General features: G+C 40.5%; 1 long non-coding RNA gene across 36 annotated transcripts in view; it reads left to right on the top strand.

Moving 5' to 3' along the window:
- The window catches only part of LOC106994120 (uncharacterized), a 96,631-nt gene extending 71,962 nt beyond the window's left edge, over nt 1–24,669 (top strand). For 2 of the 36 annotated variants that reach the window (XR_013407127.1, XR_013407126.1), the window contains exons 2-6: nt 11,933–12,008; nt 14,227–16,930; nt 18,706–18,904; nt 20,547–20,626; nt 24,541–24,669. This is a non-coding gene — a long non-coding RNA (uncharacterized LOC106994120). Of the gene's footprint in view, nt 1–4,775; nt 4,976–5,036; nt 5,108–11,932; nt 16,971–17,522; nt 17,626–18,705; nt 18,905–20,546; nt 20,627–22,221; nt 23,788–24,540 lie in introns of those variants that run through there. The other 34 variants (XR_013407122.1, XR_013407121.1, XR_013407123.1 and 31 more) reach the window with 31 other exon arrangements.
- Nucleotides 24,670–25,849: the final 1,180 nt, after the last annotated feature.

The raw sequence follows: 25,849 nt of genomic DNA, 5'->3' as shown, positions 1-25,849 counted from the left end.
TTCTCACAAGATCTTGTTGTTTTAAAAGTGTGTATCACTTCCCTTTTCACTCTCTCTCTCCTGCTTTGCCATGTGAAAATTGTGCCTGCTTCCCTTTTACCTTCCACCATGATTGTAAGTTTCCTGAGGTCTCCCCAGACAGGCTTCCTATACAGCCTGTGGAACCAGGAGCCAGGTAAACCTCTGTTCTTTATAAATTACCCAGTTTCAGGTAGTTCTTTATAGCAGTGTGAGAACAGACTAATACAGTGACATCACATGAAAAATGCCTCACCCCAAAGCTATTGTCTCTCTGTCATACCTGGATGGGTTCTGTTGACTGGAGGACCACTTACATCCTCAACTGACCACAAGATAGAAATAGTTCAACGTGGTCTCCAAATTGACTCACACTGGTCACTGAGATGTCAAAGGCAAACTCTTCTATTCAGAGTGTAAAATGCTCCATGTGAGCTTTTGTTCCTGCAGAGGTAATGCCCAGTGTGCTCATGTTAAGTGCTGCTAACTTACTGGTGGAAAGTGAGCATTGGGAAAGTACTAAGAGTCCTTGATGTTTGACTTAATCTAGGTAAAATCACAATCATGGTTTTATTGATTATTTGGTCCCCAGGGTGATCCTAATTCCTTGCCCTCCATGAATGTTACCTTCCCTCACTGTGGTGACTGTGGGCTAGCCTTCATTTGGAGAGTCCTGAGAGCATGTATAAGTGAAAAAACCCACAGGAATTGGCCTGTGACCACGTCTGTTATTAATACCAGTTATAATTTTTAATTAAGTTCTTGACAGTCCAAAGGATCACAGTCTTTTTGTAATAGGCAGACCTTCTCCCTGGTTGGAAGACAGGAGTTAGCAAAGCACAAATATCTAGAAAAAATATTCTGTTCTAGTTCTTACCTCAGAAGACATAAATCCAACTTCCTGGAAAGTATGGAGAGATGGCTAACGCCCCAAACCTACCTGCCATTCTTCCCCCCATGATGAACATTTAATATAACATTATGCAGATTTGGGGGCAAGTTGGTTGTTTACTTTTACTGCTTATCCTTTTGCCAAGCTTTCTACATGTTCTTCATATTGCTAATCAAAGGCCATTCATTCCATACCATTTCTCAAGAACCTGCTGTGGACAAATCCCTATGCTTGGTGCTCTGAAGGACATAGACGGGGTCAAGGATAAGCAAGGGAGACTCAATGACTATACTAAAAACAAGCGAACAACTGTAAGGCAACAAACAGACTGTGCAACCATGGTACTGACACTGTATCACAAACCATACGTTCTTCTGCCAAAATACAATTAATGCTCCCAGAAATGAATTAGAATAGTACATCCTGTTCCTGCAAATGCCCTAGTTTGCTGAGGATAATGGCTTCCAGCTCCATCCATGTCCCTGCAAAGGACATGATCTCGTTCCTGTTTATCGATTCATAGTATTCAATGGTGTAAATGTACCACATTTTCTTTATCCAGTCTATCACTGATGGACATTTGGGTTGATTCCATGTCTTTGCTATTGTGAATAGTGCTGCAATGAACATACGCATGCATGTATCTTTGTAACAGAATGATTTATATTCTTTTGGGTATATATCCAGTAATGGGATTGCTGGGTTAAATGGGGAGGGAGACCATTAGGAAAAATAGCTAATGCATGCTGGGCTTAATACCTAGGTGATGGGTTGATAGGTGCAGCAAACCACCACGGCACATGTTTACCTATGTAACAAACCTGCACATCCTGCACATGTACCCCAGAAATTAAAATAAAAATTTTTAAAAAGTACATTCACTACTTCATTCTGATATTCACTCAACAAGTACTTCCTGAGGGTCTTTAATGTCAAACTTCTGCATTAAGCCCTAAGAAGAAAGTAGAATGGTGAAAGATAAGCTCCCCGCTTCTAAGAGCTTATAATTAGGCCGGTAGGAGATATTATAAGTAGGTCTTTCTTATATTGTTATTGTATAAAATAAATAGGGAGTCTGCTGTTTATGGGGAAATTTATGTTTGAAATGCCAACGCACATGTCAAATTCAAACAGATATCACTCTTTTCTAGGCACTCATAGATGAAAAATGTATGAAAATTTAAAATAAGAGAGAAGAAATTTGACACTAAAGTGAATGATGTTTTAAGCATTTCTCTGTGATAAGATCTCCAATTGATGAGGAATGTGTAGATGCACAGGAAGGGTATGGCCATGGAATGTATTTCATCAGGGCGACAAACCCTCCTGTGTGGCTTAGATTCAAGGCAGCTTTAGTAGAACTTGAAGGTGACAGACATACCTCCAGGAAAGAGTGGGGCTTAAGAAGAGTGGAAATAGGGAGAGAGGTAGTCCACACTGTGGAGGGAATGGAGGACAGGAAAAGATTCTCCTAATGTGAATGGAGGAGCAAAGCTGTGGGGTAAGGAAAGAGAAGGATAAAAGGAAGGAATAAATGTAGCGTGTGAGTGCTAGCTAGACTGAGGGCTTTTGTTTTAAATCAAAACAGACTTTTGTATAGGTCAAATCTGTTCATGATACAAAAATCGAAAGGTCCAATAAACATATTGTGCAAATTCAGTCCCCTCCTGGCCTTCGCTCCTAGCCATCCAGTCCCCTACCCCACAGGCACCAGTGGTGCTTCTGGTTATCCTTCCAGGGATAGTATGTGTGTTTATTCAAGCACTAGAACAGTGGTTCCCAACCAACGGTGATTTTACCCTCCAGGGAACACTTGGAAATGTCTGGAGACATTTTTGATGGTGATAATGGAGAGGGTGGTGGTCTGTGGGTAGGGTGCTAACATCTGGTGGACAGAAGCTAAGGATGTTGCTAAACATCTTATAATGCACAAAACACATACAATCTAGTTAGAAAGGTTATAGAGAGGAAGGAGATAGATTGACTACTGCCCATACTATTAGGCACTTTGACATTTTTAATTTAAAATGTAACGTGGATACTTTTTATTTAATTCAACACACACAGAATGGCTTGTATGGATGTAAAATACCGAAACACAGACAACTGTCTCCATAATATTCTATGATATGACTATGCCATAAATTTCTTCCCCCGTTGTTGGACATTAGGTTTTTTTTTTTCTCACAGTCTTCTGCATTATTCTGCACAGCATTACAGACAATGCTTTTACATTTACCTTTCTGTAAATCTGGAAGTATATTTGTTAAGATTAATTCCTTGAAGTAGAATTGTGGGGTCAAGGAGGGTGTATGTTTGAATTCTGATAGATATTTAGACTAATATTAAATTTGCCATGATCAAGTTTTTTTTTTTTTTTAAGATATTACACCTGCTGTTTTTTGTTTTAGATGTCTAGGTATGTGTTCTGGTACTGTGGGTAACAGAAGCAGATAGCACAATGCAGTGCTTTCTCAACTTGCACAATCTTAGGAAATACTTTGGGGGCTTGTTAAAAATATAAATTCTCTGCCCCTCTGCCTACACCAGGCAAATCGGAATCTCCAGAAGAGGGGTCTGGGAAGCAACGCGAACAAAGCCAGGCAAATTTGGGCAACTGTCAGCATGACAAGGCAATGTCCCAGATTTTGACGTGGGGCTCAGGGTAGATGTAATTCACAGTCATGGGAAAGTGACAGGAAATCCTTATAGCACAGATACTTGGGAGGGTTAATGAGCTGTGTTAGTTTCATCCTTGGAAGTATTTCACAAGAGCCCAGCTTCTTCCTGTTGGGAAAGGTTAGGCAAGATCTGCACAGAGGCAGGTGGCCAGGTATGGAGGGTAGGTAGAGGGTTGGGAGGTGGCAGTAGATTAACAGACCTCTGTTTCGTTTCTCATTCATGTACTGCATGACCCTCTACCTATGTTTTATATCAAAAGTGTTCCTCTTTAAAGGTTAGACAATATCTGTATAAGGCAGGTGGCCAGGTATGGAGGGTAGGTAGAGGGTTGGGAGGTAGGGGCAGATTAACAAACTTATGACCCTCTACCTATGTTTTACATCAAAAGTGCTCCTCTTCATAATAATTACGCCAGCTAATGACTATAGAGAACTTTCTGTGCCTGGCCCTCTGCTCTGTTGTTTACATACATTACCTTTACTTCTTATAATGGTGTGATGTAGTAGGTCACTTCTTATTTCTTCATTTTGGATACGGAAACTGAGGGTCCCCAGGATTAAGTGATATGCCCAAGTTAACCCATTCTATCAGTAGTATAGCCAAGGACTGGAATTCAGATCTGTTAGATTCCAAGACTGTGATCTTTGCAAATTCACTGCATATACTTTAAAAAAGGGAGGAGGAAAATCCACAGAACAAACAAGCCAATATGGAGAGTCTATTTACACATTTTTACCTTGAAACTAAGGAAACATTATTTTAGCACAGAAAGTAAAATTTGCATTTAGCGTAAAGATAAAAATAGGAGATATAGAGATGCCATATTGTCAGCTGGCCACTTCCAGACCTCCAGAAATCTCGCTTCACTTTCCTCTTAGCATTTATTTGGTTAAAAACTTTGAGGAATACTGTACTCTATTCAGTCACTGACATTCACCTCTCAGTTTGTACACTTAACACAAGACATGCCATGAAAAACATTTGTACCTTCAAAACAGCGTGGTATCAAAACACGTAAAGCAAACACTGTTAGAATATTTGGAAGTTAGAATAATTGCAAGAACAATTTGGGCAGAAAACACACTTGCAAACCCAAACAAGCACAAAACCACAAAAACAGCAAATGGAGTAACTTCTGTTGAAAAGTGCTCCTTCTTGAATATCTTTTTCCTTTTTTTCTCAGGTAAAAATGGTGCTACCCTTGGAAATCCAAGAGCAGCTTCAAGAGTCAACTACACCAGCAATCCCTAAAGCTGGAGAATTTATGCCCACGGAAGTCTGTAGCATTTTGCAAACTGTGAGGCTAAGGAATAGACCTAGTTCCTGCAGTAGATCAAAATTGTAGCCCATTTCCTTTCCATGAAAAGAACTTCTACGGAGACAGTAGGTTTCCTATTGGATTGTTGTCAGATGAATTGACCTTATCTCTTTTCAACCCTTACTCTCGGAAAGACGCAGAAATGCAGCAACTATTGCAGGGATTCCGTGAGACCAAGGAGCTGTCTCTGTAGCAGGGTGATGTTGCCTTTAGTAATAATTATAATGATAAAAATATTATCTGATATTTATGGAATAATGCCAAGCACTAGAACTGTGGTTCTCAACCAGGGGCGATTTTACCTTTCCAGGGGACACTTGGAAATGTCTGGAGACATTTTTGATGGTGATGATGGAGAAGATGGCAGTCTGTGGGTGGGGTGCTAACATCTGGTGGATAGAAACTAAGGATGTTGCTAAACATCCTGTAATGCACAAGACAGTGTCCCTAACCTCCAACAAAGAATTTTCCCACACAAAATGAAAAGAGTGTTATGGTTGAACAACCTTTCAGTAGACTGAGGCTTGTACACATATTTAGCCTTCAAAATAACCCTATAAGACACACAGTTATTGCCCCCACTTTACAGATGAGAATATTTAAGCTTGAAAGAACTAGCTCCAATTGTTTTGACCTTTGAATGCTCTCAGGTTTCTTTCTTAAGATCTGTTTGGGGGGTTGGGCATGGTGGCTCATGCCTGTAATCCCAGCACTTTGGGAGGCCGAGGCAGGTGGATCATGAGGTCAGGAGATCGAGACCATCCTGGCTAACACGGTGAAACCCCGTCTCTACTAAAAATACAAAAAATTAGCCAGGCATGGTGGCGGGCGCCTGTAATCCCAGCTACTCGGGAGGCTGAGGCGCGAGAATGGCGTGAACCTGGGAGGAGGAGCGTAGATTTCACCACCGCACTCCAGTCTGGGCAACAGAGCGAGACTCCCTCACAAAAAAAAAAAAAAAAAAAAAAAAGAAGACTATTTGGGTCTATGGTCATTGCAGAACATTTAGGTATGTTCAGTGACTGGGAATTGGTTCCCTCAAATGTCAGCATGGAAGTTATTCAGCTCAAGCTGACCTAATCCCTCTCCCATTCTGCTGACTAACAGCTGGTGGCTGGAGCTGCGGGGAGAAGATATTATATAATGTCTACAGAAGTAATGAAAAGTTGATTTAACTGCTAAGATAAGCAACCAGCAAAACAGAGAGAATTTACACCGATTAAAAAATATGTTTGCTGAGCATAGTATCTAGACTGCCCCCCATGCCCTCTGTTGTTTATTCCTGACCTCTGATAGTGCTGTGGCATGTGCTGTTGAGAAATCAGAGGTCTCAATGCCATGAGAATCAGACAAGAGGCAATCTCTACGCTGTAACCATATACAGAATTAGGTCATTGAATTCCAAGAGTGTTGGGTCCTTTGGAAGACAACCTCTGTTATTCTTTTTTTTTTTTTTACCTTTTTGATAAATGCCTAGCTCCTTGTCAAAATATTTATGACTACAGACAGGAAAATCAGACTTTTTCTTTTGAACCATTTCTCTGCATCTGGGTTGGATGTTGACTACTTCTTCTCTTTCCTCTGCTCTTTTTCTATCCTTTTCCCTAATTTTTTCAACCTTTTTCACAGTTGTTTCTATTTCCTTCTTCTCCCCTGTCCTTATAATACCTTCCCCTGTGCACCGGGCAATCAGTATGGTTGGGTCAATAAGGGCAAAGACCTCTTTAGTATGGTGGGGAGCCACCAACTTTGAAGTCTTTTGTAAATGAATAACCCCCCCTCTGAAAGTTTTCGAAACCTAAGCTGGGTACAACAGGGTACAAATATAAATAATTTCTCCCCTCACAATTTTCAAAAACTTTCTATCCTAACCAGCTCTCTGCCTTGTCCTACTGCTCATGCACATTTAAATGTTATTATCACTTTGACTGACTGATTTCAGTGAAATTCAAAATACATGTTAATTTAACAAACATTGATTAATCATGTATTATGGGCCAGGTTGTATATTATGGGCTGTGAGAGGTAGCAGGATGAATATGTTGTAACCTCTGCCCTGTAGGAACTTAACATTTTGGTGGAGAAAATGAGTAAATAGACATCCAGTTGTTACTACAGGTTGAGGTATTCATTATCAATTGCTGTGAAACAAATCACCCCAAAAACTTTGTGGCTTAAGATAACACACATTTATCATCTCACAGTTTCTGTAAGTCAGGAATCCAGATATGGTTTTACTTAGTCTTCTCATTTCAAGATTTCTCATAAGCCTTCAATCAAAGTGTTAGTGTAATATCTGCGGTCTTATCTGAAACCTCAACTAGAGAGAGGTTCACCCATATGGTTGTTGGCAGGATTCAGTTATTTGACCATTGTTGGAAGGAAGGTCTCATTTTCTCACCAGCCACTGACTGGAGGCCACCCTTATTTCCTTGCCACATGAGCCTCTCCAGCACTGCAGCTTGCTTCTTCAAAGCATACAAGCTGAGAAGGCAATTGAGAGAGGCTGAGAACAAAACAAAAGTTACAGCTTTGTCTGAACTAATTTTGGAAGTGACAGCTCATCACTTGTGTGTATTCAATTGATTAGAAGAAAACCACTAAGTCCAGCTCACATTCAAGAAGAGAGGATTACATCAGGGCTTGAATATCGGGAGAGGAGATCATTAGGAGCTGTCTCAGAACTGCCTACCTATAAGGTTTAAGAGAATATTAAAGAGAGGCTCAAAGAAGCTGTGATTAGCCAGGCACAATGGCTCACGCCTGTAATCCCAGCACTTTGGGAGGCCTAGGCAGACAGATCATGAGGTCAAGAGATCGAGACCATCCTGGCCAACATGGTGAAATCCTGTCTCTACTAAAAATACAAAATTTAGCTGGGTGTGGTGGTGTGTGCCAGTAGTCCCAGCAACTCAGGAGGCTGAGGCAGGAAAATCTCTTGAACCCAGGAGGTGGAAGTTGCATGAGCCAAGATCGCGCCATTCCACTCTAGCCTGGCAACAGAGTGAGACTCCATCTAAATAAATAAATAAATAAATAGAAGTTGTGATTGTGTGAAAGCAGGGAGTGGTAAAGAAATCTTATTTTTAAAAGGAGATATGTTTTACTCTACTGATACTAGACTGCTCTAGAAGGTTTGCATCTACCCAGTGGTTTATGGAATAATCCCAGACCTCCAGAATTTGTGAGTGGAGTGTTGGTGGCTAACTACTTAAGGTATTATGTCTCTAGTCATGATGAAACATGAAGCTGCAACAGTGTCCCCAAAGCCACATTTATGGTTGTTCTTTTCAGGCTCTGTCTCAAGGAATTTTTTGTAATCAAAAGGTCATTCAGTTGTTTATAGTTGTTATTACAGTTGACCCTGAAACAATGCAGGGACTAGGGGCCCCAACACCCCATGCAGTCAAAAGTTGGCATATAACTTTTGACTCCCCCAAAACTTAATAGGCTACTGTTGACTGGAATTCTTATTGGTAACAGAAACAGTTGATTATACAAGTTTTGTACGTTATATGTATTATACACTATATTCTTACAATAGACTTGAGAAAGAAATGTTATTAAGAAAATAATAAAGAACAGAAAATATATTTATTTTTCATTAAGTGGAAGCAGAACATCATAAAGGTCTTCATCCTTATCGTCTTCACAATGAGTAGGCTGAGGAGGAAGAGGAACAGGAGGGTTTGGTTTTGCTGTCTTAGGAATGGCAGAAGCAGAAGAAAATCCAAGTATAAGTGAACCTCCACAGGTCACACCTATGTTGTTCAAGTGTCAATTGTATATTTATATGCATTTTTTGTATCAGTTAATGCTAGATAATGAAACTCAAAGATGAATTACCTTTGAGGGATTAGATAATAAAGTTCAAAAATGAGTAAGATTTACCTTTGAGGGCTTTTCCTCCATCAAGACCAGGAGTTGAACTATGTCCTTTGGGTTAAATCTGTCCCCATCTCGTCTGTTTTTGAATAGCTAATGAGATTTTAAAAAAGATAGTTTTTACATTTTTTAACGTTTGAAAAACAAAAAAATTTTATGACATGAAAATGATATGAAATTTAAATTGCAGTGCATATAAAGTGTTGGAATGGAGCCATGCCCATTTGTTTCCATATTGTCTTCTGTAGACTGAATGTCTGTGTCCTCCCAGAATTCTTAGGTTCAAATCTATTCCCCAATGTGATGGTATTTGGAGGTAGGGCCTTTGGGAGGTGATTAGGTGATATTGTTTTGCTGTGTCTCCACCCAAATCTCATCTTGAATTCCCATGTGTTGTGGGAGGGACCTGGTGGGGGGTAATTGAATCATGGGGGTAGGTCTCTCCCGTGCTGTTCTCGTGATAGTGAGTAAGTCTCATGAGATCTGATGGTTTTAAAAATGGGAGTTTCCCTGCACAAGCTCTCCCTCTTTACTTGCTGCCATCCGTGTAAGATGTAACTTGCTTCTCCTTGCCTTCTGCCATGATTGTGAGGCTTCCCCAGCAACATGAAACTGTAAGTTCTTTAAACCTCTTTCTTTTATGAATTGCCCAGTCTCAGGTATGTCTTTATCAGCATCATGAAAACGTATTGTATTAGGCCAGGAGGGTGGAGTCCTCATGCATGGGATTAGTACCCTTATAAAAATAGATCCCAGAGGGTTCCCTTTTCCCTTCTGCCAAGTGAGGACAGAGAGAAGACACCACCTACAAACCAGGATGTAGGCTTTAGCCAGATGCAGAATCCACTGGAGCCTTGACCTTAGACTCCTCAGCTTCCAGAACTGTGAGAAATAAATGTCTGTTGTGTACAAGCCACTCAGGCCATGGTATTCTTTAACAGCAGCCCAAACAGACTAAGACATCATCTATGGTTGCTTTTGCAAAAGCAGCAGACTTGAGTAGTTGCCACAGAGACCATATGACCTACAAAGCCCCCAAATTTTTACTATCTGGCACTGTTAAGAGAACATTTGCCCCCCTTTGGTCTAGAGGAAGACGGACATGCAAACAAATGATTACTGCACTGTGGTAAGTGGTATACTGGCCTTACAGACAAAAGACATCAAGGAGCACAGAGCAGGAGTCTGTAATCTTTGTGGCGGTCTCCTTGAGGATAAGTAGGAGTTTTCCCAAAATGGGAGGAGTAAAGAGAGCACAATCAATCTCAAGAGTTTGACCCATTTATGCCGAGTGTTCCATTATTGGAATGCTAAGCATGTGGGAGTTATTTATATCCTACTACTCAAGATCATCACCAAGATCTGATTGCAAAAATTGCAACCTCAGGCATAAATGGGACAAGTTGGTAATCGCATACTTCTTAGAGAGTGAGGTACTCCCTGAAATCGCTGGCAAAACCCTGTGTTTATGTACATATGTGTGCTTTTCCCACCTTAGGGATAGAGTTTATCTCTTTCAACAGGTTTTCAACAACTTAAGAACCACTACTGTGGTCGGACATGGCAGCCCATGCAAAGTCACAAAGGTGTAATATAGAGAACAGCACACTCATGGGGTCAACAGTGAGATCAGCAAGAACATAGAACAGATTTCTATGGAGGAGAGTGGGAAATGAGGCTAAAAAGATGTCACCGAACATCAGAGGGAGCACCCAGGATGGGGGTGGGGCAGAGGTCTGAGGCTGATTCAATACAGTATAAAGGTCTAATTAGTACAAGGAGAGTGAACAACATCAAGTTAAACAGATGTGGACTTTGCTCTCAGGTGGCTGCTCCATCAAATGCAGTTGGTGGACAGGCAAGAAGAACCCAGCTAGCCTGCAGAGAGGCTGTGGGTTGGTAGTTCATTGTGTTAAGAATAGAAGGGCTGACCAGATGGTCAACTATTTTTTTTTTTTCTCTTTGCTGTTTAAAAAGTGATCCAAATATTTGTACTTATTTATGGGATACATACGATATTTTGTTACATGCATAGACTATGTAACGGTCACATCAGAGTATTTGAAATGTCCACAACTGTTAGTATTTATCATTTCTGTGTGTGGAACATCTCAGGTCCTCTCTTCTAAGTATTTTGAAATACACGATACCTTGTTAACTATAGCAAATAACCAGCTCTTTAATCAATCCTTGGTCAAATCTCCATTTCATATACCCCTCCGAGCCAAAACAACATTGACTAAATCTGCCTCTGGCCCTGTGAAAGGCCAGCCAAACAGCAAGAGGCCAGTACAAAACATAGCTTCCACTTCTTAGAGCTGAGACTTCACTTTTGAGTGTACTGTGGGGCACACAGAACAACATCAAACTCCCAGGTGATGGGAGGGAGAGTTCCTAGGACTCGGGAAACGGAGCCTATGGATGTGAGGTGTGTGAGGAGGTGGGGTGGGGAGGTAATGGTTTTCACTGGATTCCTTTTTATATTTTATTTAGATTAAGTTCTGCTCAGCAGGGTGATTTCTTAATTAGAGCTGCCCAGCCAAGCAGACCTCCAGCTCAGACCCCTGTGCTGCCTTCTAAGGTTTCATGAGGGACCTTGTCCTGCCTTATTTCCTGAGTTCTAATATTTGAATAGTATGCAGTGGATTTCAATGGGAGGAAAAGACATGTAATTTAATCATCTTTATTAGATTTTGCCTGTGGATGGGGAGAGGAGGAGGAAGCAGGAGGGACATGGGTCCTTTCTTAATTTTCTTTTTCTCTACCTTTCTTCCAGTGGTCAAAGGAGGAGGAGGATCAATGGCCTTTTTGCCTCCCCTCCGCTCTTTTTTTTTTTTTTTTTAAACAAAGAAGCAAAGTGAGAACATTAAGCCCTAAAGAGAACTGTGTTCATTGCAGGACTTTTTGAGGTCTGGTTAAGCCATTTATATAAAGAAATTACACAGTTCCTCTTTGGTAAACTCAATCCTGAGAGCGAGTGTGACAGGCCTACAGCTTTTCGTTCTCTTCCTCACTCCAGAAGTTGCGGACTGCGCTCAGCAAGACCTCACAACATGGAGGAAAACTAAAGAGATAAACGGTCCATGGTGTATCCCCTTGCCCCACCATAAATTGACATCATTTTATGCACAATCCAGGGAGAAGAGAAAGAAGACCAGAAGCTCGCAAACCATCTGAGAGAAGGAAGGGAGCTTTGTCGTGTTGCCGTCTGAGGCAAGTATATTTGGGATGGGACAGGCAAGCTGAATAGGAATGAACAAGAGCACTTGGTCAACAAATATACAAATCTATTAAGGTTTTTTTCAAGAAAGAGAGACAAAATTCAGCATGGCTCACCAAAAAGAAAAAGAAAAAAATGTGTCCAGAATTCTCCCAATTGTCCTGCTAAACACACACACACACACACACACACACACACACACCAGCCTATAATCCCCCCCACCTCATGCCCCTATTCTGTTGATCTTTCCTCACTTAAAAATTATCGGAAAAGAATTTATTCATTTGGGAGGATTCCAGGCACTACATTTATGGTGAGTTCAGATGAAATGGGATCCAGACTTTTCAAACCGTACTGTTTTACAGATAAAACACAAAGGCAGAACTTCATTATCTGGAGACACTGCCCTTTCTTTTTTCTCCTGCCTTTTGTTTCTGAGCAATTTTAAGCTTGTTTGGAAAGTATCATAACAGGGGCAGAGCGTTTTTTACCACATCTACTTCAGGAGGGTTTTTAATACAGAATAATAAAATTATTGCTAAACAGATGGAAGAGTTTTACTAAAGCTAGAAAAGACACTTTTACTAATACACCCTATAGGCTGATCTCAATTCTTTCATTGTTAAGAATGCTTGGTCTAAGAGAGTTGTATTTATGTGCCAAATGGCTTTATTAAATCATTATATTAACACAGAAAAAGTCCTATTACAATGACTGTCTCTGTATGATCAAAACTTGTCCATGATCCTGCTGATAGCCTATTTATTCTGAAATTTAAAAAGGTAACATTCCAGGACAGCCCAATGTTTGGCCAAGTTTTACAAAATGCATTCTAATATGGCTGGAAGGGTTACTATGTCCTAGCCAGGAAAGGCCTAAGTTTTATCAGGGCAGTAGTCCCCAGACAAAAAGAAAACGTGAAAAAGAGACCTCTCTCATCCACTCATAGAAATTAATCCCTGGCAACTTGTAATGATTTCACCTGTAGAAATACAATGGGTCTGTGATTTCTACTTTGATTAATAATGACAATAATAAAACAAAAACAAAAACCCAGGGTAATCTCAGTGCTTTGGGAGGCTGAGGCAGAAGAAACACTTGAGGCCACAAGTTTGAGGCCAGTCTGGGCAACATAGCAAGACCCTGGCAAATTAAAAACTTAGCTAGGCATGGTGGCTTGTGCCTGTAATTTCAGCTGCTCAGGAGGCTGATGTGGGAGGATTGCCTGAGCTCGAGAGTTTGAGGCTACAGTGAGCTATGATCATGCCACTGCACTCCAGCCTGGGTGACAGAGCAAGACCCTGACCCCTCCCTCCCCTGCCCCCACACCGACCACAAAGAATCCCAAGTGACAAATTTAAAGGCAAATTAATTGCACTGGTGAATCCAGGACTATGGCATGTGAAAAGAGTTTAAAAAGCCAGGAGAAGCAAAGTGTGTTGTATACTGGATTTTGAAACCGAATTAAACAGAGAAACACACACAATTTTTGAATGTAAAATTAATACATGTTGATTATAGAGGAAAAAAAAACACTCCTAAGCCTACCACTGAGAAAGCATATTTGTTTTGGCCGCTCAAGATTGATTTCTGCCTTCATGTGGAAGTAAGTTTAAAGGCTCTGTGTTAGGGCATAGTCTAGCAACATGGGGTCCCATGGGCATCAGGAAAACTTACAAAGGGAAGAGATGGAACTGGGAGGGTTCAACCTACCAGTTCCATCTCTCCATGTTTTAGAGAACTGGGGCACTAGGTCAGCCAGGTAAGGCCAGGTCAGAGGAGGGTCCCGATGAAGCTTGAGATGCAGAGGGATGGTGCATGAGTGGAGACCTTGGGTAGCACCAACCTGTGGTGGCAGAGGTGGGGCGGATGTGGCTGATGTCAGGGAGAGAATGGGGAGCATGCACAGGGCTCAGTCCTATAGATATATTGAAAATCCTTTAGCCTTTCAAAGATTATTAACCCAAATCACCTTTCTTTTTTACTCCAGTTGCCTCAGTCTCTGATATAATTGCTAAGTATCTGCCGTGTTAAAAATAAACATTTGAGAATCGAGGGTGATTTTTCTCTTTTCTTTTGAATTGTAATTGCGATGTACTCATGGCCTGCCATGACGTGAGGTCTGGCTTAGATTAGCCCCTGGCTGAGAGACCCGTGCTAATTTAGTGCCTGCAATTATGCCTGCCTCTAATTGTGTTCTGCTCTTTGTAGGACGTGCCCTTTGAGTTTCTCTGCAATAGCAGCAATGGTTATGCTGGGTCATCTATACTTTCTTGCCCCAGGCCCCTTGTGACACACATTGGTGAGACAACTGGCCAGGATTAGGGGTATGATCTGTGACCCTGAAACAGAGTGAAATTGATTGGCAATGAGGGATGAGGGGGGTGATCCTATGAAAATTGTAAGCACCGTAAGTATTCTAATATTTGACCCCCCACTGCCATGGATATGCACCTGCCTCCCAGCCGTAAAGATGCTTCCGATAAAAGAATCAAAAACAAAAACATGCAGAAAAACAAACTTTTTTGTATTAGTGCATTTGTCTGAGGTGTCATCCAGCTGTAGCTTCAGAGTAGGAATGTACCTGTCAACTGAGAATTGAGAAGGATCAGCCTTTGCTTTCTGTCTGCAGAGGCTGGCAAAGGGGTAACAAGCTGCATAGTTCAGTGCTGGCAAAATAAACCACTATGTAGTTACAAATAAGAGTGGGTGGGTGAGTCGAAAGATGGGTGGATGGGTGAGTGGGTGGGTCCCCTTCCTGATGTATAAAAACAGAACTCCTCGGTTTGGGGTTCATGTTACAATTGGACTCCAGGAAAACAGACTATACATTCAAAATAATTCTAAACCAGCTTTAAAATATAAATTAAAAAGTATTTTCCCTCTAGCACATTTGAATATTATTTACTAAGAGAAAGAAGAACAGGCTACATGCCATCTTCGATAGCTCCCGCATGCTCCTAGATTCACAAATGATACCAGGGAAGCCCCTGCTTGCCTCTGTGCCTTTGAAGAGGCGGGGGTTGTAGTGGGAAGTCTGAAAGCTCACCATCACGGAGCTCCAACTTCTTCTTCCTGAGATGGGGCACTTGGCTGTGAAGCCACAGGAGGCTGGAGGGGTAGAGGCTGGGGGCAGGAAGAGGAGGAAGTGAGGAAGGGGGCGATGCCCGGGAGGGCTCTGGGAGAGTAACCAATTCCTTCACTGGGGGCAGGCGGGAGTCTCCAGGGTCATTATGGGGCAACCTGTGAAGGGAGGGGAGGAAAGAGATTTCCGGAAGTCTCCCGCTCTCCCCCCTGCCTGCTTCCCTCCTTCCCCTAGCGGTTGATTGCGAGGAGCAGCGGAAGGAAGGATGTATCAAACCGAAAGAAGAAAGAACCCCTGCCAGTCGCCCCCATGACATCCGACTCTGAACGGCAGCGATCTCGAGGCTGCGGCGTGTCGCAGATTAACAGCAGCGAGGGCAGGAGGCAAATCAGATGCTGCAAGAGCTGACTGTTTTCTTTAGCCCTGAGAGCCGACTGTAGGCACAGGTTGCATATCAAAGGCAACAGGAATCAGTCTGTGGCAATATTACATCAGGTCCTGTACTGGTGGTGGTGTTGGTTGGGGGGTGGGCGGTGGGGTCCAAGTCCTAAAAGATGTCAGTCAAACACCAGCTGAGCTTCTAGACCTCCTTCTGTGGCCCTTCTTCTGAGCAAGTATGCAAATAATACAGTCAGGCTCTATCTCCTGCAATTAGCACAAGGGAGGGCTGAGTAACTAACTGGGAAGACTTAGCCTTCTCCCTGTGGCTAGCTTGTAAGGCTTTGAAGTGTAACTTTTGTTTTGGTTTGCTTGCTTTCTCCCTGCGTAGAAATTTTCCCTAAGGGAAAGGTGGGTCTAAAGTACCTTTAAAATGAGTTTTCACTCCCTGAACAAGGCTTGTAAAAGCTTGAGAGAAAATGCCAGGAGAAAGCATGGAAACTTTTTGGTGATAAACTATGGGCACATAATCAGCGGACAGCCGCTAACCCCAGTAGCTGCATGCTTTCTGCCATCTTCATCTACCTGAGCAAAACTTCGGGAACATGTTTATGCTGAATCTCCAGAGACAGCAAGAGAAGCCCAGCTTGGAGGAAATGACTGGACCTTGATTACTTAGGATAAAAAGAGATCAATTTATGGTAGGACTATCTATCTATTTATGTCTGCACATTCATCAGGTTTGCCTAGGAAAGGAGTCTGAGAAAATGTGTTGGAATTGGGCATTTCTGATGTCTATCCTATTCCCTGCCTTGTTTGGTAACACTTTCTCCAGTCCCCAGATCTCATTTTAGGAAATGAGACTTGTTAGCAGGCGTCCTAGAGCCTCCATATTTTTCTGAGTCTTTCTGTGTCTGCCAGCTCCACTGACGTTGTTACTATTGCTGGTTTTCCTTTTCCTTCTATTTTCTGTGAAAATGCTTAGGAGTTTTTGAGAACTGGTGGCCACCAGAGAGGTTAAACATTATAAACAATATAAAGCAAAGGAATCTTAGTGTGCTTTCTTTGGGGTGTGTCATTGCTGTACAGCTTCTCTTTTATCCCAAAAAACCCTAATCATCTTCTGGGGTGGGAGGGGTTGGAGGTGAAGGGATGGCTAGTTGAGGTGGGGGCAATTTGTGCTACACCTGTCTCTGACAGTCTTTTAACTTTTCATTTGTCTATGCAAATTTCTTATAAAAGAGCTGTGTCCAGAACTGGTTCCTTCCAGTGGGTTATTGGTCTTGCTGACTTCAAGCATGAAGCCGTGGACCCTCGCAGTGAGTGTTACAGTTCTTAAAGATGGTGTGTCCGGAGTTTGTTCCTTCCAACCTTCAGATGTGTCCGGAGTTTCTTCCTTCTGGTGGGTTCGTGATCTCGCTGACTTAAAAAGTGAAGCCACAGATCATCCCAGTGAGTGTTACAGCTCATAAACGTAATGCGGACCTAAAGAGTAAGCAGCAGCAGCAGCAAGATTTATTGTGAAGAGGGAAAGCACAATCCTTCCACAGCACGGAAGGAGAACCACATAGGTTGCGGTTGCTGGCTTGGGTGGCCAGCTTTTATTCCCTTATTTGGCCACGCCCACATCCTGCTGATTGGTCCATTTTACAGAGTGCTGCTTGTTCCATTTTGCAGAGTGCTGACTGGTCTGTTTTTACAGAGTGCTGATTGGTGCTTTTACAAACCTTTGTTAGACACAGAGCGCTGATTGGTGTGTTTTTACAGAGTGCTGATTGGTGTATTTACAAACCTTTAGCTAGACACAGAGTATTAATTGGTGTGTTTACAATCCTTTAGCTAGACAGAAAAGTTCTCCAAGTCCCCACCCCACCCAGAAGCCCAGCTGGCTTCACCTCTCAAAGTTATGACATTTTTATTCATTCACTCGTTCACTTAGCCATTCAACAAACATATACCCAGCACATGCCTTGAGTAGGACAAGGCTGAACGCTGTGTTTAAAAGGTATGTTTCTGTAAAGATGCACTCTTCCTTGACCACCAGACCCTGCCAAACCTTTGAGAGAGTGCCTCTGAGAGAGAATGAGCAAGGGGAACTGTCCCATTGGAAGGGAACTCTTGTGTCCTCACCCCTCCTGAGATAAGAGGTGATTATGGGCGTCTTCTAAAGCACTAAGAACTGTAAGGTCTCCTTAAGGGGGTGAGGGATATAACTTTTGAAAATAACAGTAAAAACAGTTTATGTGGGGATAGTTTATGAGAGTTCGTAGAACACTTTCACGTGCGTTACTAGAATGAGCGTTGGGTTGAAGATTAGGCAGACGTGCTTCCAATAATACTTTTGAAGCACTTAACACATGGTGTGTTTCACCAAGAAGTTAACAATTGTTCACAGTTGTAGTATCTGTGAACACGTGTCCCAAATGATCAGATTAGCTAACGTGACCAAAGAGGAGAGGCTTGAAATCTCTTTCACTTGGTTCCATCTCCTTATTTTGTCACTAACCTAGTGTGTGTGGTCATCCATTCACAAAACACACAGAGATGAAAAACTAACTTAAAAAATCAGGGCCGGGCACGGTGGCTCACACCTGTAAACCCAGCATTTTGGGAGGCCGAGGCAGGTGGATCATGAGGTCAGGAAATGGAGACCATCGTGGCTAACACGGTAAAACCCCGTCTCTACTAAAAATACAAAAAATTAGCCAGGCGTGGTGGCACGTGCCTGTAGTCCCAGCTACTCAGGAGACTGAGGCAGAAGAATCGCTTGAACATGGGAGGTGGAGGTTGCAGTGAGCCAAGATCGCATCACTGCACTACAGCCTGGGTGACAGAGCAAGTCTCTGTCTCAAAAAAAAAAAAAAAAAAAAAATATATATATATATATATATATATATATGTGTGTGTGTGTGTGTGTGTGTGTGTGTATGGTGATGATTTTAGGGGATCAAGTCTGATTTCAGGATTTTGGGTTGCTTCTGTTCCTCTGGGTGTTTTCTTGGACCCAGAGTCAACATTTAAAACAAAACAAAACAAAAACACCTACTGGTTCTCAAGTTTTGACCCTTGTGTCATTTATCAAAAGAAGTCATGGGATCCACAATTATAGGACCCAGGACTGAGTTAATCTTTGAGGGATAAATTGTGGCACATTCTGTTTTTGAGGGCTGTTCCAAATCTAAATATCTTTGTCAGTGATTTATGATCTTCTGTGATTGTTTATTTAGTTCCCTCGGTCTAAAAAAAAAAAAAGAAAAGAAAAGAAAAAAAGTCAGCCTTTAGCGTCAGCCTTCAGTGAACAGCGGCTGGACATCTCAACAGCCTCAGCCCAGCCTTGGGCTTCTGCTGAGATGCAAGCATAATGACCGGGAATGTGATCTGTCCCCAGCCAGATGGTCAATAGCTGGAAATACTACTCCCTCCACGGTAACTACAATCTAGGGGAGGTTGAGAGGGAGGATCAGCAAACCTGGTTGATCTAAATGGATTTCCACTCCATGTTCAAGCATTTTGGGTTTGAGAAAACCCCCAATACTTCGAGCCCCGGGCATTTTTTCCATTAATATTTTAAACTGATGTTCATGTCAAGAGAAATTTAATACGTAGGTTTCTGATTCATTTACACTTAACTCATCAAAATATTGTTCTGTAAGAGATGATTGGTGTCCAAGAAATCTTAAGAGCCTTTTTATAAGCTTTTAAACTTCTTTTAAACATTAAGAAACAGAAGTTGCAGTCTCCCCAATGTAAACAGGAGTGAATCCCTGGTGGGGGGGAAGGAAGGTGGGAGGGTGGAGAGGGTGGATATAAGGCGCCAAGACACACTGACCTCAGTCCTTGAGGGACAAGAAAGTGGAGCCCAGGACTTTCCAGTCCCCACCTAGCGATCAACGTCTCACCCACAGTCAGGGGAGCAAACTGCTGGTTCTACTTTTTTGAATTCTGAAGGCAAAGGCCAGCTTTTTTTTAGGGGTCCTGCTGTTGGCAGAGAAAGCTCCCAAGAGTTCTGCTGCAGAGAAGAAGGATATAGACTCCAAAATTTTACTTCCAGGCAAGGCCTCCCCCCACCCTCTTTTTCCCCTTCAAAGAAAGTGCTCATAATGTATCCTTTCATTTATAATTTTATGAAGGTCTCAATTGAACATGTAAAGAAAGTGGAAAAATTCTAAGTTGCCATGGATGTTTGGCATTTTTCCTACTATACTAAAATCTACTTTCTGCCCCAAGCAAAATGGTTTCAGAGATTCCAATAAAAGGGGGTGGAAGACAGTGAGGGTGGAGGTCTGGAATCAGAGTCTTCATGAAATATATTTGTATTTTAATTATTTGAATATGATCAACTTCTGTTTCACCCTATTTCACTTGGCTTCCTATGGTAAAATACAGCTCCTTTGCATTTCATAAAGCTTGTAACCTGTGTAAATGAACACTCACGTGTTTTATCTTGTTTTACTCATGCTTCTACAAAATGATAAATGTAGCAGAATTCAGCATCTCTTGTTTAGGTTTGTTTATTTGTTATATTGTTTTTATTTTTCCTCTTGTGTTTTCTTAAAAGAGGGAAAGCTTGAGAATAAATCAGCAATGATAAAAATTTTGTTCTGTTTTCGGAGTTTTAAAAAATTCTCATAATTTCAAGTAAATGCAGAAAGCATTCATATTCAGAAAAGAAGCCAAGGAAAAATGTTAGACACCACTTTAGATTTGACCAAGATAACATTTACAAAGTGGTGGCTTTTTTCTTGGTCTAAGTTTTAATCTATTGGTATTAGCAGTATCTGTTTTTCTCCTGCCTTGCTTGACACAGATTCATGATTTCCTAAAAATTGATGTTTTACTCAAATTGAGGTAGGTTCTTTTCTACTGTCTTACATGACTTTGGGTGCATAGACCAAGATTATTTATACGCTGTAGAAGTCGATGGTATTAAATCCACTCGAGAAGTAAGAGAAGTCAGAGGCTAAGTTATGAAAAACCTTTGTCAAAAGACTGTAGGGTGAATGTGGTTTTTGCATCCAATGCTTTACCTGTGGTTCTAATATAGTTTTTGTGTGTTCGTCTTCTGCAGGAACATTTTCAGTAGAGCCTCTTAAGACACATGTTTTGGAATGCAGTCAAATGCGTGCTGCTGTATGACCAGCCTATTCGGTAAGGAATGCCCAAAAATTCTGTCTTGTCAGATTTAGATGTGGAGATTTTCTTGAGGAAATTGCATATAGAAATTCTTCCATGAGTTCTGATAGGAACATGAAAAACATCCTCTGAAAAACAGGATAGACATCTGAGTACTTTGAAACACTCATCTACTACTATTGTTGAAGTGTTTCTTTTTTTGAGTAAAATTTTAAATAGTATTACTGTTACCCTAATTATACTATTGTTTATTTCATGGTTAAATTCTCTGCATCTTTTTTTTTTCTTTTGAGAAAAAGCTAATATGACATATATCTTCATAACTGCTATTGCCTTTTTAAAAATCTCTTTTTAAATGGTGAATTTTACAACATCCCTGAAAGCTTAGGTTTGAGGTGTGGGCCTCTTACTCTCATGAGGTATCAGTGCTGATCTCTAATGTTGCTTTTGTGCTATTTGAATTATCAGTTTGCAAAGGAAATTCTTGTCCATGGAAGATAGGACTACACATATTTTCAGCAAGGTTTTAAATTTTTTTCTCTGTTGAGTTAAAGTTTTGTAAAAAGAAAAATCAACTGATGTTAATTGTGCTGACACCTATTAAATAATTATTTGGTTGGTTTTGTGATCATTCCATGTGACTGTCACAATTGCCCCAATTCATAGTTGAGAAAACTGTGGCTTTAAAAACTCATGTGATGCAGCTATTGATTAGGTAAACCAGTACGGCTCCTTGCAGTGCTGGGTAACTGGAGCATGTTGGCTGGATGATCTCTTTGTGATGATGTTTGTGTTAGCCCAGCATTAGAATGGGGACTTAATTGACAAACAGAACTGTTTACATTTTCTTTGGCATAATATTTTTTAAGTTCAGAAGAATAATTTTTATACCCAAAGCCACATTTGCTTATATCCGTTGTACAGGTATATTTTTAGTTATTATTTGTTCATTGATTCACTCACTTAATGAATGCTGACTCTTAGCTGAATAAGGCTGGAAATAGGCAAGGCGCCTGGCTTTGAGTATATGATCAAATAGGGGAAGTAATACAGAAATAATTAGAAAATCATGTAAGAAGGTCTAATACAAGTATTTTACAAAACAACCAGCTTTATCGTATGACTTTCAACTTGAACATGATTTCCTATTTAGGATACCATTTTACCAAGAATGCAGGAAGTTAAGCCTTCATAATATTTAAAAACACTCCAGAGTTAACTTTTTTCTGCCTTGTAAATATCACCTCAGGTATTTGGTTTTGCCATAAAACATCGGATAAGCCCAATTTGAAATGTGATTCCTAATTCTGGAAAAAAGCAAATGCTACTAAAAGATAAGCTTCATTTTCAGTTCCTTTATGGCTGTTAGTCACCAGAAGAAGGGAAAGTCAATTTCCAATTTATTTCCAATGTTAAAACCTTCATTTTGAACATTGTTTTTTATTCTAGTTATAGCTACATCCAACCTCTTTGCAATGGTTGGAGACCCTTCCCTAAATTGCCCTCTTCTTTATGGACTGTTAAACTAGCAGAAAGCACTAATTAAATGATCATTAGCTTGAGGATGATTGATTACACTTAGATTTACATGTTGCCTTTTATGTTCAAAGAACTGCTTAAGCATCAACTAATTAATCTGCAAGTGAAGAATACTTCCAGCATTACTCTATAATTAGACAATCTCAGGAGGAAACAAGAGGATTTCAAAGGGGAGTCAGATGGTTTTGCACACCGCTACCTCATTTATTTTTTCATTGCTCAGGTAAAATGGCCAGACCTGAATCCAGTTGCCAACTCATTATTCTTATTTACAAATAAATTCACTTTAAAAAGGCTAAAGTTGTATAACAGACGATGAGCTGGAAATAAAAACAAATGAATAATCAAAAGTAATGCCTTTCATCTCAGCTGTTTGGGTTATTTCTAACACTTTATTCCCCATACAGAGTGAAATTAAGCAAGTCTGTTTCATGACATGTGGTAGACTGTCCTTTCTCTCTTTTCTTTCCCATCATACTCTTATTTGCAAGTTATTGCTGTATATGTGTGTGTGTGTGTAGGTAGATAGAGAATTAATACTTATTTTGGGCTTTGGTTTCCTAAGTAGTAAGTATTTGAGATAGGACAGATCGAAAATATATATGATGGGGCTGACAAACAGAATTTTATAAATATTTTTGGGAAACAAATGTTTGTGACCATAAGAATGATTGATTGATAGAATGTTGGGAATCTATTTGGTGTAATGATGCATATATTGAAAGTAGAATATATCTTTATAAATTCATCCCAAAATTATATTTAAAACCATAATGACTTTTGCACCAACCCAATACGCAAAACAAGGATCTTGAATAGTAATAAAAGACAGTCGTTTTACTCAGGCATCTCATCTGTATATATGGGTCAGTAGGACAGCTCTGACCTATACATACAAATTAGGTAGGATATTAAAATGATACTAAAATGTCAAGCTTCTGTTGGTCAGATGGTTATTTATCAAACTTTCCTTGAAGCATAAGAAGTCTTCTAAGCTTTACAAAATAGAGGGATGTAGCAGTAAGCAAATTCAGTTCAAGTTTCTGTTTTAGGTTGGTTTCAGATGAGCTTGTGTCAAATGCTAAATTTTCCCTAATTCAGCAACTAGCTTGTATATGAACATTAAGTGTTTGTGGGGGAAACTTCACCATTTATTTTTTTGAAACTTATAGCTATGCATTGATTTGCATTAACTTCTCTCCCCCACTTCACTTAATCACAGTAAATTAAAGTGATGATCTGTTTTTAGGTTAGAATTTGCTAAGTGAGTGTCTTTGGGAGCAGTCACTTAATTTTCTCACTAGGAGTATGCAGTTTCTAACCTGTCAAGGACAGCCTAGATTTACCATGCCACACAGGCATTCTGATACGAAATTCAAAAAGTTGGGATTGTTAGGAGAGCTAGAAAGCACAGATTGCACTCAGTTGGACAAAGATAAACAGAAAGCATGTTTTTTTATGAAATCGGAGATTAAATGAGTTGATGGAATCAAGCCTAGACAGCCACATAAGCCAGAGTGGAAAATTATAGACTAAAATGCATCTGATATGAAGAGAATGACTCTCTCCAAAAACCCTCACTTTTTATTTGATTCAAGGAGTCTTTATAAGCTAAGATTTTAAAAAGAAAAATAAAAGCCTCCAAACAGCATGGCTTTCATCCAGCGCTTTTGTGATTTACAAGTGACCAGATTTAAAACTTTAATCATCTCACACCTAGGGATTTTTTGGGTTTGTTTTAATTTGTAAGGCATGTTCACAGACAAAATGACTCACAAAATACAAAATCAGCCTAAACCTCCAATTGGCCCTATTCATCTGTCAAACCAAGACAGTCAATTTTGCCCTGGGATTTCAGAGTGTCCCCAAGTGGCCCTTATATTGATGCAATGTTCATCTTGCAGCTATAATCCCTGGTTTCTTTTTGAAGTGTACTTAAGCTCTTGCTTAAGTAAATCCATTCATGGACAATTATTTAAGAGACTGGAAAATCCTTTTTCCACGTGAAACCTTTCTTCCTGAGCTTCCTTATAACTTGAGATGATAACTTCTTTGGTCGACTCCATGCCATGGATCCCACTCTGTGAACCTGTTTTATAGAGGCAGTATAACAGGTGATGTGAAGCCTTGATATACATTTTGAAGGTATGTGGAAGCCAAGAAAGTGCCCTTTGAGAAGCCCTGGTCACTTCTGAAATTGTAATTCATAGAAAGTCACTGGAGCTAAGACTTATTTTTAGGGGGAAATAGAAAAAGAAAGTAATAGAACTATGAAGATCAGGTCTTGATCCTTTCAGAGTTGCTAATGCTAATGTCATTGTTCTTATTTTTCTTTCAAAGATGGAATGACACTAGTTAGAAAAATAAAAGTCTGTTATTTAACATTTCAGATTATGCCTCCAAATCCTATGGAAGTGTAACAACCATAGAGCAGACAAACACCAACAGCATCAACAACAGAGAATCTCAGTCCAGGAGGATATGAAACCCTTTGTAATAAAGAAAGCAACAGCCATGAACATTTGTGTACACGTGTCTTTATGGTAGAATGATTTCTATTCCTTTGAGTACATACCCAGCAATGGGATTGCTGGGTCGAATGGTTCTGTTTTTAGCTCTTTGAGGAATAATTACACTGCTTTCCACAATGGTTGAACTAACTTACACTCCCACCAACAATGTATAAGTGCTCCCTTCTCTCTGCAACCTTGCCAGCATCTATTTTTTTCTTTTTTAAACTTTTTTTATAGTAACCATTTTGACTTGTGTGAGATGGTATCTCATTATGGTTTTGATTCACATTTCTCTCATGATCAGTGATGCTGAGCATTTTTTTCATATGCTTGTTGGCTGCATGTACACCTTCTTTTGAAAAATGTCTGTTCATTTCATTTGCAAAGTTTCATTTCATTTACTTTGCCCACTGCAGCACTATTCACAATAGCAAAGATATGGAATCAACCTAAATCTCCATCAATGACAGATTGGACAAGAAAAATGTGGTACATATACACCACGGAATGCTATACAAGCATAAAAAAGAACAAGATCGTGTCTTTTGTGGGAACATGGATGGAACTAGGGGCCATTATCCTTGGTACACTAACATAGGAACAAAAAACCAAATACTGCATGTTCTTACTTATAAGTGGGAGAAAAATGATGAGAACTCATGAACACAAAGAAGGGAACAACAGACACAGGGTCTATTCGAGGGTGGAAGACGGGAGGAGGGAGAAGAGCAGAAAAAATAACTATTGAGTACTAGGCTTCGTACCTGAGTGATGGAATGATCTGTACATCAGACTTCTGTGACACAAGTTTACCTATTTAACAAACCTGTGTATGTACCCTTGAACCTAAAAGTTTAAAAAAAGATAAAGCAACAGCTAACTTCATCCATTCACTGATGTGCTACAACTTTCTCCCATAGGAAGATGCTCTCCATAACTGGTATCTTATAGTGATTTAAAAGCACAGGTTGAAAAGTCCCTACTGGCCTCGCCACCCTTGGTACTCCTCTGACTTCAGTTCTTTCATTTGCAAAGTGGAATTGAGCACCTTCCTCGTGGAGGGTGACCAGCAGTCCCAGCTTGCCCAGGATACTCAGTTATAGCCAGTGATATGGTTTGGCTGTGTCTCCACCCAAATATCACCTTAAATTGTAATAATCTCCATGTGTCAAGGGTGGGCCAGGTG

Source organism: Macaca mulatta, chromosome 16, assembly GCF_049350105.2.
Source record: "Macaca mulatta isolate MMU2019108-1 chromosome 16, T2T-MMU8v2.0, whole genome shotgun sequence".
In the NCBI taxonomy this organism is placed as follows: domain Eukaryota; kingdom Metazoa; phylum Chordata; class Mammalia; order Primates; family Cercopithecidae; genus Macaca; species Macaca mulatta.
Note: the sequence above shows the minus strand (reverse complement) of the source record. Positions and strands in the feature narration are given on the sequence as shown.